Here is a 12,890-nt window from a genome sequence, read left to right as displayed (position 1 = left end):
CTGTGAGACTTCAGTGTACACAACAGCTACAGGGTTATAGCCCCAGGAGAAGCTGGGGTAGGGCTGGAGAACCCTTTAGGTTTTGTGGTTTTTTTTTTTTTTTTTTTTTTTTTGCAAATTCTCAGCTCCCAGAAGCCCCCAGACAGTACCAGAGACCCTGCCGGCCCAGGACCCGTCAAAGCCTCTTTGTAACTCGGAGGTGCTGTGACACTGACAGGATAAGGGCAGAAAGTGGGAGCCAAGCCAGCGCAGTAATATTGATTGAGAAACCACCACACAACGTGCGAGTGTCATTGGGTTTAATTAGTAAGGCACAAGTGCCAGGGTATGATGTCTTTGTTCTAAAGTCCTCTGGTTTTCAGTGTCAGTTTGATGTGACGTTGTACTCCTGGGGAACTCTGGGGTGTGTGTGTGTGTGATTCTGGGGTGAGTGTGTGTGTATGAGTGTGTGGGTATATGTGTGTGTATGTGTGCGAGTGTGTATGTGTGTGTTTATATATATGTGTAAGGGTGATTCCGGGCTGTGTGTGTATGAGTGTGAGTGTGTGTGTTGGGAGGAGGGACAAAGAGCAGTGGAGTGGGGCTGAGCCCAGCGGGGCCAGGTAGAATGAATGGGGGCCAGAGCCAGGGGCGTGTTGCCCTCAGGAGTGGTGGGGCAGGGGTGGCTTTAGTGGAGTTGAGAGGAGTGATTTGGCGCCTTCCTGCCAGCACGTGGGCCCCACGGAGATCTCGGGACAGGAAGCACTGGGAACAAGGAATCCTCTGTCCAGAGCCCGGAGCAGCCAGGGCAGAGGAGGTGGATTAGGAGTTCCCAGGAGGGGGCCTGCCCAGCTGTTCCCTGACATTTGGGCAAGTGTGCGGGGAGAAGGGGAATTCGGGGTATGCGTGCCGGGGAGAGGAGGGGCCCGGCAAGGGGAAGCGCGGCGGAGCCAGACAGCAGTTCCTCCGTTTCTTCCACGTTCCTCGGGCGTCCCGAAGCCCTCCAGGGAGCGAGGCTCCAAGGCAGGCGATGCCATAGGGGTCAGAGCCGGGAAAGATGAGACTTGAGTATTAACCGCCATCCGTGCACTGAGGGAGCCAGGAAATGTGAGAGAGGTTGGATTTTTACAGGCAGCCTGCTGCGGGGAAGTCACGCGGCCTGCGAGTCCGGAGCCCCACATTCAGGTCCTCGTTACTCGTCACCTCCCGTAGAATGCGGAAGGCTGGGTCAGCCCGCGCTGCCAGGGTCAGCTAGAGCAGGGCTTCCCACATCCCTGTGGCCCGCAGCATCTCGTGTCAGCCTTTGCGGCAGAGCTGGTCGTCCTCCGTGGGGCCAGCCTATCACGAGTCTTGTGCAGCTTGTGGCGCTCTGCTCCTTGGTGCTTCTGCAGCGACCTGTGACATCCTCAGGGCTCCAGGAAACAGCGCCTAAAGAGCACTGGGTCGGGACGACTCTGAGAATGCGCTCGGTCAACGCCATGGCAACCTGGAGCCTGGGCACTGCGCCTGAGTGCACAGGAGCCGCTCCGACCCTGGCGTGCACCTGGCCTCGCCCGTGGCCAGCACAGACCCGATCTCGGTTATCCTGCGGCGGCTCGTCCGATGGCAGGATGAGGAGACGGCTTCCTCCTCTGTCTCTGCCACATCGCTGCTGGCTCTCCCCTTTGAGTTGCCCACTGCCCTCGCTTAGCAACCCAGACCGAGAGAAGAGACGATTTTTCTTGTAATCCCTACATGTCAGTCCAAGGCAGGACTCTGATAGGCTCAGTCGTTGCTTTTGGGAGGAAAGAGAGATTCTGAGTGGCCAGGGCCAGGTCAGGTCAGATGCTCACTTAACGTGGGCAGGGACACCACCGGATGTAGGGGGAGTGACAGGCTGCAAGAACACGCTAGAATGTTTATGGAGTCCTGGCTTATAGGAATGTGACCAGCTTGTTGGCCTGTGAGGGACCACGAAGCCCCTCTTCAGGGAGGGGAATGCAAACAGCGGCAATGATGGTGATAGCCAGTGTCTGCTGAATTCCTCTCGCCAGGCTGGGCATCTTCCATCGCTGTACTTGTATTATTTCGCTTAATCTTCATGAGGTCCTCTGGGTAGACACCATTATTGCTATTCGTATTCCCATTTTATAGGTCAGGGAACCAAGGCACAGCTACATTAGGGCTGCACACCGAGTAAGAGGAGGAGCTGGGGCTTCAGAGCTCATTGTCTCCTGCCTCCGTTCCATGGGCCAAATGGCTCCCTGCATCCACTTGTGTGCCTCTGTCACGTGGCGCTCTCCACCCTCCGAGGCAGCACAGGCCCGCGTTGCACTGCTCTGCGTGCCAGAAAGGTCTTCCTCAGGTTGTGCACGGGTCTGGCTCATGCAAATGCAGCCAGCCAGTGCATGGCTCTGGCAGGTGTCTCAGGAGTCACCTAGGAGCCTAACCAAGGTCGCCAGCAGCAGCAGGTCACGTTGCTTCGTGCCAGGCTCCGTGCCGAACGCTTTCTGTGCAGTGTCCCGCTCAGTTGCAGCAGCCCTACGGAGTCCTGGGTTCTCCTCAGCAAACTGAAGCCTGGGGAGGGTCGTGCGTTACCCCAGGCTGGAAATGTCCGCTGTCTCCCCTGTGCCTGGAGGGGGAGAAAGGCATGCAGGTGCCACTGTGACACAGGTAGCATGCAAATTGCCATTGAAAGGGACAGGTGGAGCGCAGCTGAAGTTCAAAGGAGAGAGAGGGGCAGGGACGTTTGGTCTAGGTCGAAGGGAGCTAGGGTGAGGACATTGGATTCAGGGAGGGGTAGTTAAGTCTGGGGGTTGTGGGGCCAATGGCTGGCTGTGCTCTCGGGCCTCACAGAGGGACCTCGGCCTTCCATGCTGTTCTCTGCAGAACACAGGAGCCCAGTCCTTGCTTTTTCCCCCAGATGTGAGGAGGGCAGGCCCCATCTGTATGGTGGAGAGGCCCGCCGGGCACTCATTCCCCTCCTTCTGGTGATCAGTGGAGGGAGCAGTGCTGCCCTTTGGTCCACTGGGCAGGGAGTAGCCCTTCCTCCCGACAGCACGGGGTTGCAGGAGCCAGGTGGTTTCTAGCAGCCTCGGTGAGAGAGAGTGCCCCATCTCCCCGGGCAGCAGCTGAAGCCCGGGCCTCGGGCTCCTTTCTCCTGTTCCCTCCTCCACTCATCTCCACTCCGTCAGAAGGTGGATAGTCCCCCAGAGGACTGGCTCTGTTCCTAATGTGCCTTTAGGGGGTGAGTGTGATGCCAGCGTCAGTGCCCAGTGACTCACAGGATAGAAGAGTGACAGCGATTACTGAGCTGGACTCACAGCAGATGGGGGCTTTGTCACCCCGTTTTACTGATGAGTAAGCTGAGGTTCAGAGGAGGACAGTGATGTGAGCGCCGTTGTCACACCCGAGGTGGCTGTGTCATTATCTCCCAGAGGAGGGGTGGAAAGCGGCTCCCCGCTCCTGGCCTCGCCGGTGGGTTCTTCCTACTGGAGCAATGGCTGTGAGATGCTGACTCGAGTTACACTGGCTGCCCCCAGCCTCCCCCCTCGTGGTAGCAGATCATGTCCCCTCGGTTGGTGGTGCCTGGGAGCCTGAGGGGCCCCAGGAATGTCACCCAGGTAAGGCCAGCTGTTCAGCTTCCTTCTGGACTCCCTGTTGTCTCTGGTGGCCCTGGATTTCTTGGTGGGGCTCCAGCACTTCTGTAAGGGGGCCTGAGGCAGAGAAGAGCAGGAGCATTCTCTCAGTGAGGGGCTCTCCGACTCCACGGCCCTGTCACCTGACTCACACCAAGTCTGGAGTCAGCGTGCTCTTGAGTCAGCGCTCCGTTTTTCCCGCAGAGAGCTTGTCCGTTCCTCATCTCAGCTGATTCCCCAGACCCCTGAGAGGTGAGGCAGGAGAGGTGTCTGCTTCTCTCCACGTGCGAGTGGGTCTGTGTGGTCCGAGATGGTGAGTGACTTCTGTAAGGTCATGCGGCTGGCAGGTGGCGGGCAGAAGCCAATATCCGGGAATTCTGATCTTCGTTTCTGCTGCCCAGTGCTAACAGCTGTGGGACCCCCACCCTAGGCTGTCCTCCTGGTGCCTCCTGAGCTCCAGGGCCCCCCACCCCGTGATCCAGACTTCCCGAGGCCTGCACAGCACAGCCTCCCTCACCAGTGCTGGGCTTGAGGGCTCTCCAAATCCAGCCCGATGACTCCTGCCGGTCTAGCTGAGGCAGCAGGCTAGCCTTTCTCTTCTCATCAGCCATCTGTTTGGGGTGGGGGGCTCTGTGACGTATTGGAAGCTGTCCAGGGAGTGGATGGGGAAACTGAGGCCAGGACCCGCTGGATCTGCTTTTAGGGCAGCTGGAGGGGTGGGGCTTGGCACAGGCTTTCCCCAGGATTGTCTGCGACTTCGTCTCGTGGAGTGGAGCGTACCGTGTCCTGAGTGCTTCCCTGCACTCCATTTCTGCCCCTGAGAAATGGACCCAAGAACATTCTGGGCCTCCCCCCAAAAAAATGCCATCTGACCCAACCCAGACCCCGGGTCCTAGGTTCCCAAGGGGGCTGCAGCTCAGCGCTTGCTAAGAATAACTGGGATTCTGGCCGGCGCCGCGGCTCACTAGGCTAATCCTCTGCCTAGCAGCGCCGGCACACCGGGTTCTAGTCCCGGTTGGGGCGCCGGATTCTGTCCCGGTTGCCCCTCTTCCAGGCCAGCTCTCTGCTGTGGCCAGGGAGTGCAGTGGAGGATGGCCCAGGTGCTTGGGCCCTGCACCCCATGGGAGACCAGGAAAAGCACCTGGCTCCTGGCTCCTGCCATCGGATCAGCGCGGTGCGCCGGCCGCAGCGCGCAGGCCGCGGCAGCCATTGGAGGGTGACCCAACGGCAAAGGAAGACCTTTCTCTCTGTCTCTGTCTCTCACTGTCCACTCTGCCTGTCAAAAAAATAAAAATTAAAAAAAAAAAAGAAAGAATAACTGGGATTCTGGCATCAGTGGGGATGGTTACCCAACTCTGTCGATACACTAAAAGCCGCTGAGTTCTGTGTTTTTAAGTGGGCAATTTTATGGCATGTGAATTGTATTCCAATTAAAAAAAAAGGAATAAGTGGGATCCAATTAGAGCATGCCTTGCACATGGTAGGTGCTTAAAAGGTGAATCGGTGCATTAATGAGCAGAGAATCTGATTGGGCTTGTCTGAGCCTCACGGCAGCCTTGAGAAAGAGGCAAGAGTAATGATTCCCATTTAACAGATAAGGAGACAGAGGCCTGGAAAGGTTGAGTGACTCACGGAGGGCAGTTGAATTAGAGCGTTAAGAGTTGGAATAGACTTTTATGCTGTCTCATCCACCCGTGATTGATTGTGCAGAACTTGACCAAGCACCCTTCTGTAATTGTGCTGCTGCTGGGCGTGCGGTGAGACCGACAGGAGTGGGATGAGGCCCAGCTCTGCCCTCCAGCAGTCTAGGGGAGACGCGTTGAAGTCACGAGTGCTGACAGTATGGTGTGATGGGTGCTGGTGGGGAGGTGCACTCGGGCTGCTGCTGCCCAAAGGGGTCCTGACCAGGCCTGGGGAGAGGAGGGCGGGGCTGCCCGGGAGGGTGACTGCGGACTCCTGGAGAGGCTGTGAAGCATGGCTGCAAGAAAGGGCAAGGTGGGAGCAGGGGGCCTAGGTGGGAGCAGCTGGGCCTGCAGGCCCTCGAGCCTGCGCTGACGCAGGAGCTGGCTTTGACTCAGCAGGGCACGAGGGTCACTGATTACTTTGAAGCAGGAGAGGAATGAGAGGATAGATTGCCCACTGCCCTCACCCGGGGCAAGCCCATCTCAGCCCATTCTTCAACACCAGGCTCCCACTGCCTGCCTCTGAGCCGGTCCCACGGTGAGCCTGCTGCAGCTGGACTCCGGTCCCACGGTGAGCCCACTGGAGCTGGACTCTGGTCCTACGGTGAGCCCGCTGCAGCTGGACTCCAGCCCAGTGGCCTGCCTCCCACACAGGGCCAGTGCCTGCCTCACTGCCCCAAGCAGCCCTCCTCGGCCTGCGGCAGCCCCTGGTGTTGCTGTCCTGGCCGTGGCCCGATCACGGGGTAGAGGCAGTCAGCAACACTGTGAGTCCCTGCTCCCCGGCAGGCATGAGCGTAAGTGATCTGTGTCTGTCTTTCTTAACTTCCTTTAGTCCTCGCTCTAAGAGGTACTAATGGTATTATCCCTAGTCAACAGAGAAGGAGACTGTGGCACAGAAGATCTCAGACTCCGCCTAAGCATTGGAGGAGGCAGGATCCAAAGCCTGAGGCTCTGCCAAGCCTTCAACCACTTGAGCACAAAGGAAGAAAGGCGCCAGGTCCAGCCGTGCTGCAGGAGCTCCCGCCCCGTGGCTGGAGAGTCACCGGGACTAAAGCATTATGGGGGAAGGGAGGGTAGAGATCGAGATCAGAGAAAAGAGAGGCAGCCGGGTATCAGGGAAGGCTTCCTGGAGGAGGCAGACTGGAGGTGGGCCCTGAGGTCATGCTGATGTGATGCTGCAGACAGGGCCCAAGAAGGGTGCTGGTGATGCCAGAGTGTTGGCTCGAGTGCCGGCCCTGCCATTCACCAGCTTGTGCGTGAACTTGAGCAGGTCCCTTCCTCTCTCAGGTCTATCCTGGAGGCTCCCATCCAGCGTCAGCGAGGGTGCCTTCGGTCTAGAGCACAGGGCAAACCTGGCCAAGAATGGTCTCGGTTGAACAGGAGCTCAGGGCTGTGTCCTGAGTGGTCTTGCTCAAGAAGCCAAAGCGCCGGTGCCTCCTTTACCGCCAGCCGGGGAGTCAGGGCACCGAGATCCCTGTGTTGGCTCGCAGAAGCCGAGTGGGCTAGGACTTACTCTGTGGTCTATGGCCAAGGTTAGGTTATCGCTTTTGGTCCATGGGGACCCTAAGATCCAGATCCAGGGGAGTCGCTGACTCCAGTGGCCAGCTGAAGCCAGCCCTGGACGCAGAGCAGGGTGTGTGTGCGGTGAAGGGAATGGAGGCAGGCTTGGCTGGCTACAACAGCCCGCGCTGCCTTCCAAGGACCAGGCAGAGAGTAGTGTGGGACAGGTCTGCATGCACGTCCCGGGCAGGTCCCTTTCTCCCCTGGGGCTCAGTTGCCTCCTCTGGATCCAGTCTCTAAAGTCCTGTGTGTTCCTGGTGTTCTGTGCTCAGTGGATGGGATACCTGGCTGCCACGTTTTCTCATTCGTCAGATGGGGGCAACAAAACCAGCCGGTCCTCCCCGCCTCACAGGTTATCACGACCAAGGTCTGTGAAGTGACGGTGACACTGCAGGGCCACACCAGGCTTTGGTGAATGGGGATTCACATTTTAAAAATATCATCCGAGAGAGAGAGAGGGAGAGAGGGAGAGAGAGAGAGGGAGAGAGATCTCCCACCTGCTGCTCTACTCCCTAATACCTGCAATGGCTGGGGTAGGGCCAGGTGGAAGCTGGGAGCCGGGACCTCCACCTGGGTCTCTCCTGTAGGTGTCGGGGACCCAACTCCTTGAGCCGTCACCTGTTGTCTCCCCGGATGTGTACTAGGGTGAAGCTGGGATTAGGAGCAGAGCTGGGACTTGACCCCAGGCACTCTGACACGGGGTGCAGGCATCTCAATCCACGTTTTAATCACTAGGCAAAAAACCCACCCTGGGAGTCACTTTAGTACGATGACGTGTGAGGTCACTGTTGGCCCAGTCGGCTGTCACCACTCGGGACACCTGCATCCCATGTTGGAGTGCCAGTTCAACTCCTGGCACCTCTGCTCCCAGTACAGCTTCCTGCTGATGCATGCTGGGAAGCAGCAGATGATGGCTCAGTGTTTGGGCCCCTGCCACCACCCCGCATGGGAGACACGGATGGAGTTCTGGGCTCCTGGCTTCAGTCTGGCCTAGCCTTGGCTGTTGTAGGCATTTGGGAAGTGAAGTAGTGGATGGAAGATTTCCCTCTTTCTTTCTTTGCCTTCCAAATAGATGAAAAGAAATAAACATTAAAAATATTTTTAGTAAAAAAAAAACAAAAAACCACAACACTCCCCTGTCCTGGCAGAAGAAAAGAGCGTGTGGGGCAGCGAGTGAAGCTGCACCTGCATCGCCAGCATCCCACATGGGCGCCAGTTCGAGCCCCGGCTGCTCCACTTCCCATCCAGCTCTCTGCACGTGGGAGACCTGGAAGAAGCTCCTGGCTCCTGGCCTTGGATTGGTGCAGCTCTGGCCTTTGCAGCCATTTGGGGAGTGAACCGTCAGATGGAAGACCTCTCTCTCTCTGTCTCTCTCTCTCTCTCTCTCTCTTTCTCTGCCTCTTCTTTTCTCTCTGTGTAACTCTGACTTTCAAATAAATAAATAAATAAATAAATAAAAAGAGAGCTTAAAGTCCAGACCCAGGATAAACGAGGTTTAGACCCCGCTCTGCCACCTGCCATGTATGAAGCTGGATAAGCCGCTTCGTTCTCTGTGCCTTAGCTTTTTTTTTTTTTTTTTTTTTTTTTTACAGGCAGAGTGGACAGTGAGAGAGAGAGACAGGGAGAAAGGTCTTCTTTTGCCGTTGGTTCACCCTCCAATGGCCGCCGCGGCCAGCGCACTGCGCTGATCCGAAGGCAGAAGCCAGGTACTTCTCCTGGTCTCCCATGGGGTCCAGGGCCCAACTACTTGGGCCATTCTCCACTGCACTCCCGGGCCACAGCAGAGAGCTGGCCTGGAAGAGGGGCAACCGGGACAGAATCTGGCGCCCCGACCGGGACTAGAACCCGGTGTGCCGGCGCCGCAAGGCGGAGGATTAGCCTAGTGAGCCATGGCGCCGGCCTGCCTTAGTTTTCTCATCTGTAAGATGGGCACAATGAGACATGTTCCTTCAGAGGCTGCAGAGCCCACACACATAGCGCAGGCAACATACTTAGCGCTGCCTCTGGCACACAGTCGGTGCTCACAAGGTGCAGGAGCTGCAGTGTCGTTGGAAACATCGTGGTGATGGTCCCTGATATTTACGTTTTGGGGCAGTTATGGGGCCAGCTGGGCTGGTGACGGCAGCAGTCTTGTTATTACTCATCCCTGTTGGGTTGCACTTGCGTCCCCAGCTATCGCTGGATGTGTGCTGAGTACAAAGCCAGTCACCAACTCAGTTCTACAAGTTCCACTGGGAATCTTGAGAGGCCTGGTGGCCCAGCCACGATTTCGGCTCAGATCTTCCTACTTGGCTGAGCACTGACAGGGAAACGGGGGGCAGTTATGACACCCTGATTTCCATCCATACAGGGCCGGGTCTCGTAGCCTCGCCAGGTCTCAGAGATGCACGGCAGCCAGGGAGTCCACACAGTGTGTGACTGGGGACAACCTGCCTCTCGTCTGTAGGCCTGGGCTCCCGAGGCTGCGGGCCCACGTTCTCTGCTTGTTCAGTCCGACCTGGCTGGAACCCAGGCAGCCGGACTCCTAGTTCCCACCTGGTGTCTGCCTCCTGCCCTCCGGCCTCTCACCCCAGCGCCTGGCTCTGGAGACGGAGCCTGCCTGCAGCCGCTGCCACGGCGAGTCTTCATTTAGTCAGCACGTTTTCACCGAGTTCCCACCGTGTGCCGGGCACTGTCCGTGTGCTGGGATACAGAGGTGACCGCAGCCGCTGAACGCCTGTGATGTCTGGGTGTTAGAGTCCCCCCCAAATTCATGTGTTGAAATCCTGAGCCCCAAGTGATGGTCCTGGGAGATGGAGCCTTTGGGAGGTGATTAAGTCGTGATGTCTGCACCCTCATGAGCGGGACGAGTGCCCTTCTAAAAGCGCCCCCAGACCGCTGGCTCGCTCAGCCCCGCCACTGTGTGCAGGAAGAACAGGCCAGAAGGGGCCGTCTGTGCACCACAGAGCGTGCCTCACCAGGTCCCGAGCCTGCTGCTGCCTCGAGAAGTGTCAGGAGCAAACTTATGTGGCTTGTAAGCCACTTGGTTTATGGTATTTTATTACCGCCCCAGCACACTAAGATAGCGCCTGCTTAGCCTAGAGTGGCAGGACTCAGTGCCGCTCCCAGGCAGTCCCCAAGGGCCAGTGAGGAAGGGGTCTCGTGGTGCCTCCGAGGGCACCTGATTCTGAATTTGGAAAAATGCCTCTACTGTGCTGGGAGCCCTGAGCTGAGGGTCAGGGATGGCCCACGGTCCCTCCTCAGCGTGACCGCACCATGCAACCTCAGGCCAGGCCCTGTATCCCTCTGGTCCTCCTCCTACTTGCCCGGCCCTCAGAAGCCCAGGCTGATGCCGAGGCCCCTTTGAGCCTAGCAGCTGGCTCCTGGGTCTTACAGGCCCTGGGGACAGTTTCCAGGCTGGGCCTTGGGTGCTAGGGAGAATAGGGTGTGCTCGCCTGCTCCCTCCCACTCTGGCCTGGGGTCTCCTGCAGGCTTCCCTAAGGCAGCATGAGACACACCAGCCAGGCCTGTCCCGTAGAGGCCCTCACACTGAGGGGTAGGAGGCAGGGAGGGCGGGAGTGGAGGCAGGATGAGAGCAGACTTCCACGGCCCCGCAACCACGGCGCTGCCCGAGCCCTGCCAGGGACCTCCACGGCCCCCGAAACCATGGTGCTGCCCGAGCCCTGCCAAGGACTGGCCAGAAAGCCAAAGCCTAAGAAGGGCAGCTCTCCTGAGGTCTACACTGACCCCCAGGCCTTCCGGGTGCGCCCTCTGCAGGGCACCGGCTTCTCCGCAGTCTCTGGCCCTGGCTCGCTGAGACCGGGGTGGGCGAAGGGCAGAGCGCGGGAGAACCTGGCCAGGCAGAGGGTGGCTGAGAGGGGAGAAGTGTTTCTCCGTCACTTTGCAGCCTTTCCCTGGTGCCTGGGTCTCCTGTCCAAGTGACAGGCAGGCGACAGGCCGAGTGTCCAGAGCAGGAATGGAAGTGGAGGGCAGAGGCCTGTGAACGAGCCACGAGCACTTGTTCTGTCCCCAGGCGGTGTCCGCTGGCCGGGGCTGGCAGGCAGGAGCCTTCTTGCGTCCTCCCTGGCCCCTGGTATTTGGTGTCTGCAGCCTCCCACGCACCCTGCGGCTCCAGGCTCTGCCACTTGGCCCTGGCACCGGGAACTGGTTTGGCAGGTTTTGCCACACCCATGAGCAGTGGGAGGACTGGGAGCTGGGGGCCATAGCCTGGGGAGGCAGAGCTGTCCTGTCCTTGACCCCCGCCTCCAAATCCCAGGCTCAGCCCTGCCCCCCTTAAAGCGGAAGTCACACAGACTCCTAGCCCTGGCTCCACTGCTTGCTCAGTATGGGATGGTGTGTGCACCCCATCCCTGGAGGACCTCAGCGTCTTCATCTGTACAATGGGGTGCTGGGCTCAGAGACCCCAAGCTGCATGCTGTGGTTCCAATGAGAGCTCTGTCATTTTCTCTCCACGCCCTGAGCACATCACACAGCACTGACTGCCCTGGGCTCCAGATGGGTAACACGAGGACCGCGGCCTTGCTGGCTTCCTGGGATGTCGGTAGGCTCAGCTAACATCCTAGCAGGTACCCAGTCTCCATGGGAGTGCTCTCTCTCGGCTGTGGCCTGCCCTTGCCTGGCTCGGGCTGCAGGATAGAGCACACCTAGAGATGGACCTAAACCTCCTCCTCCCCACTTCCCCTGAGCCCACAGTGGACCGAGAACCTGGCTCTGAGTGTATCCATGCTGCGCTCGGAGCAAGGGTGGAGGAGAACCCAGTGTTAAGTTCTAAACACTTGCTGCCTCCCCTTCCTCTTTTTTTTTTTTTTTTTTTTTTTTTTTTTTTTTTTTACAGGCAGAGTGGACAGTGAGAGAGAGAGACAGAGAGAAAGGTCTTCCTTTTGCCGTTGGTTCACCCTTCAATGGCTGCCGGCGGCCGGCGCACCACGCTGATTCGATGGCAGGAGCCAGGTACTTCTCCTGGTCTCCCATGGGGTGCAGGGCCCAAGCACCTGGGCCATCCTCCACTGCACTCCCTGGCCACAGCAGAGAGCTGGCCTGGAAGAGGGGCAACCTGGACAGAATCCAGCGCCCCGACCAGGACTAGAACCCGGTGTGCCGGTGCCGCAAGGCGGAGGATTAGCCTAGTGAGCCGCGGCGCCGGCCTCCCCTTCCTCTTGACCTTTAGATTGATCCAGGGTCCAGGTCAAGGCAGGAACATCCCACCGCTGCCGCAGCTGCACTGAGTGACACTGGGCAAGTGGTGTCCTCGGCCTGGGCCACGTTCCCTACCTAACACGGATCCCCTGTTCACAGGAGAGCTCGGTTCTGACAGTGTAGAGACTGGGAGAGGAAACAGGAGTCACAGAGGATAGTCTCAGCCTTGGGCAGGGGCTGGCAGGGAAGCCAAAGGGGGCTGACTCTTACTGGACCAGCACCTGCCAGGTCGTTTGTGTAATTACATCCATAATCTGTGTTCTCAAGCCTCCTTCCGGAGCGGCAGCCAGAGTGATCTTTGTAATGCACGGGTCTGACCGTGCTACTCGGTGTCTTTCTTCTGCATTTAGAATACAATGCAGGCTCCTTACCATGGCCTCCCTGCCTCCCAGCTGCGGCCACGGACCTGGCCCCGGCCGGTCACCCCAGGCACAGGAGTCTTCCCCATCCCAGGTCTCCCGTGCGTGCAGCTCCCTCTGCTCAGAACGCTTCCTCTGGCTTTTTGCAGCCTGGGCTGCTTCCCCTGAATGTCGCTGCTTAATTAGCTCGCACCCCTGTAGTTGTCTAAAAAAAAGAATCCTGCGTTTGTTGCGTGGCACTCGGTCGGTGTTCGGTGGTTTCTGAAGGGATGAATGGACGGAGGAACTGTGAGGAAACCAGAGAGGGTGGTTGAGAGCCCGGGGGAGAGAGAGCGAGGCTCTTGGCCGGTGCTCGGTAAATGGCAGCTTTTTTAGGGGAATAAACGTGGCAGGGGTGACAAATCCCCACTAATTGATGGTGCCTGCAGCAGGCCTGCGGGGGTGGGGGTGACGCAGTGGGCAGTTAAGGCTGAACAGATGAGCTGGTGCGGCTCCCG

General features: G+C 58.5%; 1 protein-coding gene across 17 annotated transcripts in view; it reads left to right on the top strand.

Annotated features, from left to right (window-relative positions):
• EPB41L1 (erythrocyte membrane protein band 4.1 like 1) overlaps positions 1-12,890 on the top strand; it is a 128,046-nt gene that overhangs the window by 17,929 nt on the left and 97,227 nt on the right. The gene's annotated exons all lie outside the window — the stretch shown is intronic.

Source organism: Oryctolagus cuniculus, chromosome 11, assembly GCF_964237555.1.
Source record: "Oryctolagus cuniculus chromosome 11, mOryCun1.1, whole genome shotgun sequence".
Lineage (NCBI taxonomy): Eukaryota > Metazoa > Chordata > Mammalia > Lagomorpha > Leporidae > Oryctolagus > Oryctolagus cuniculus.
This window is presented reverse-complemented; position numbering and strand designations above follow the sequence as displayed.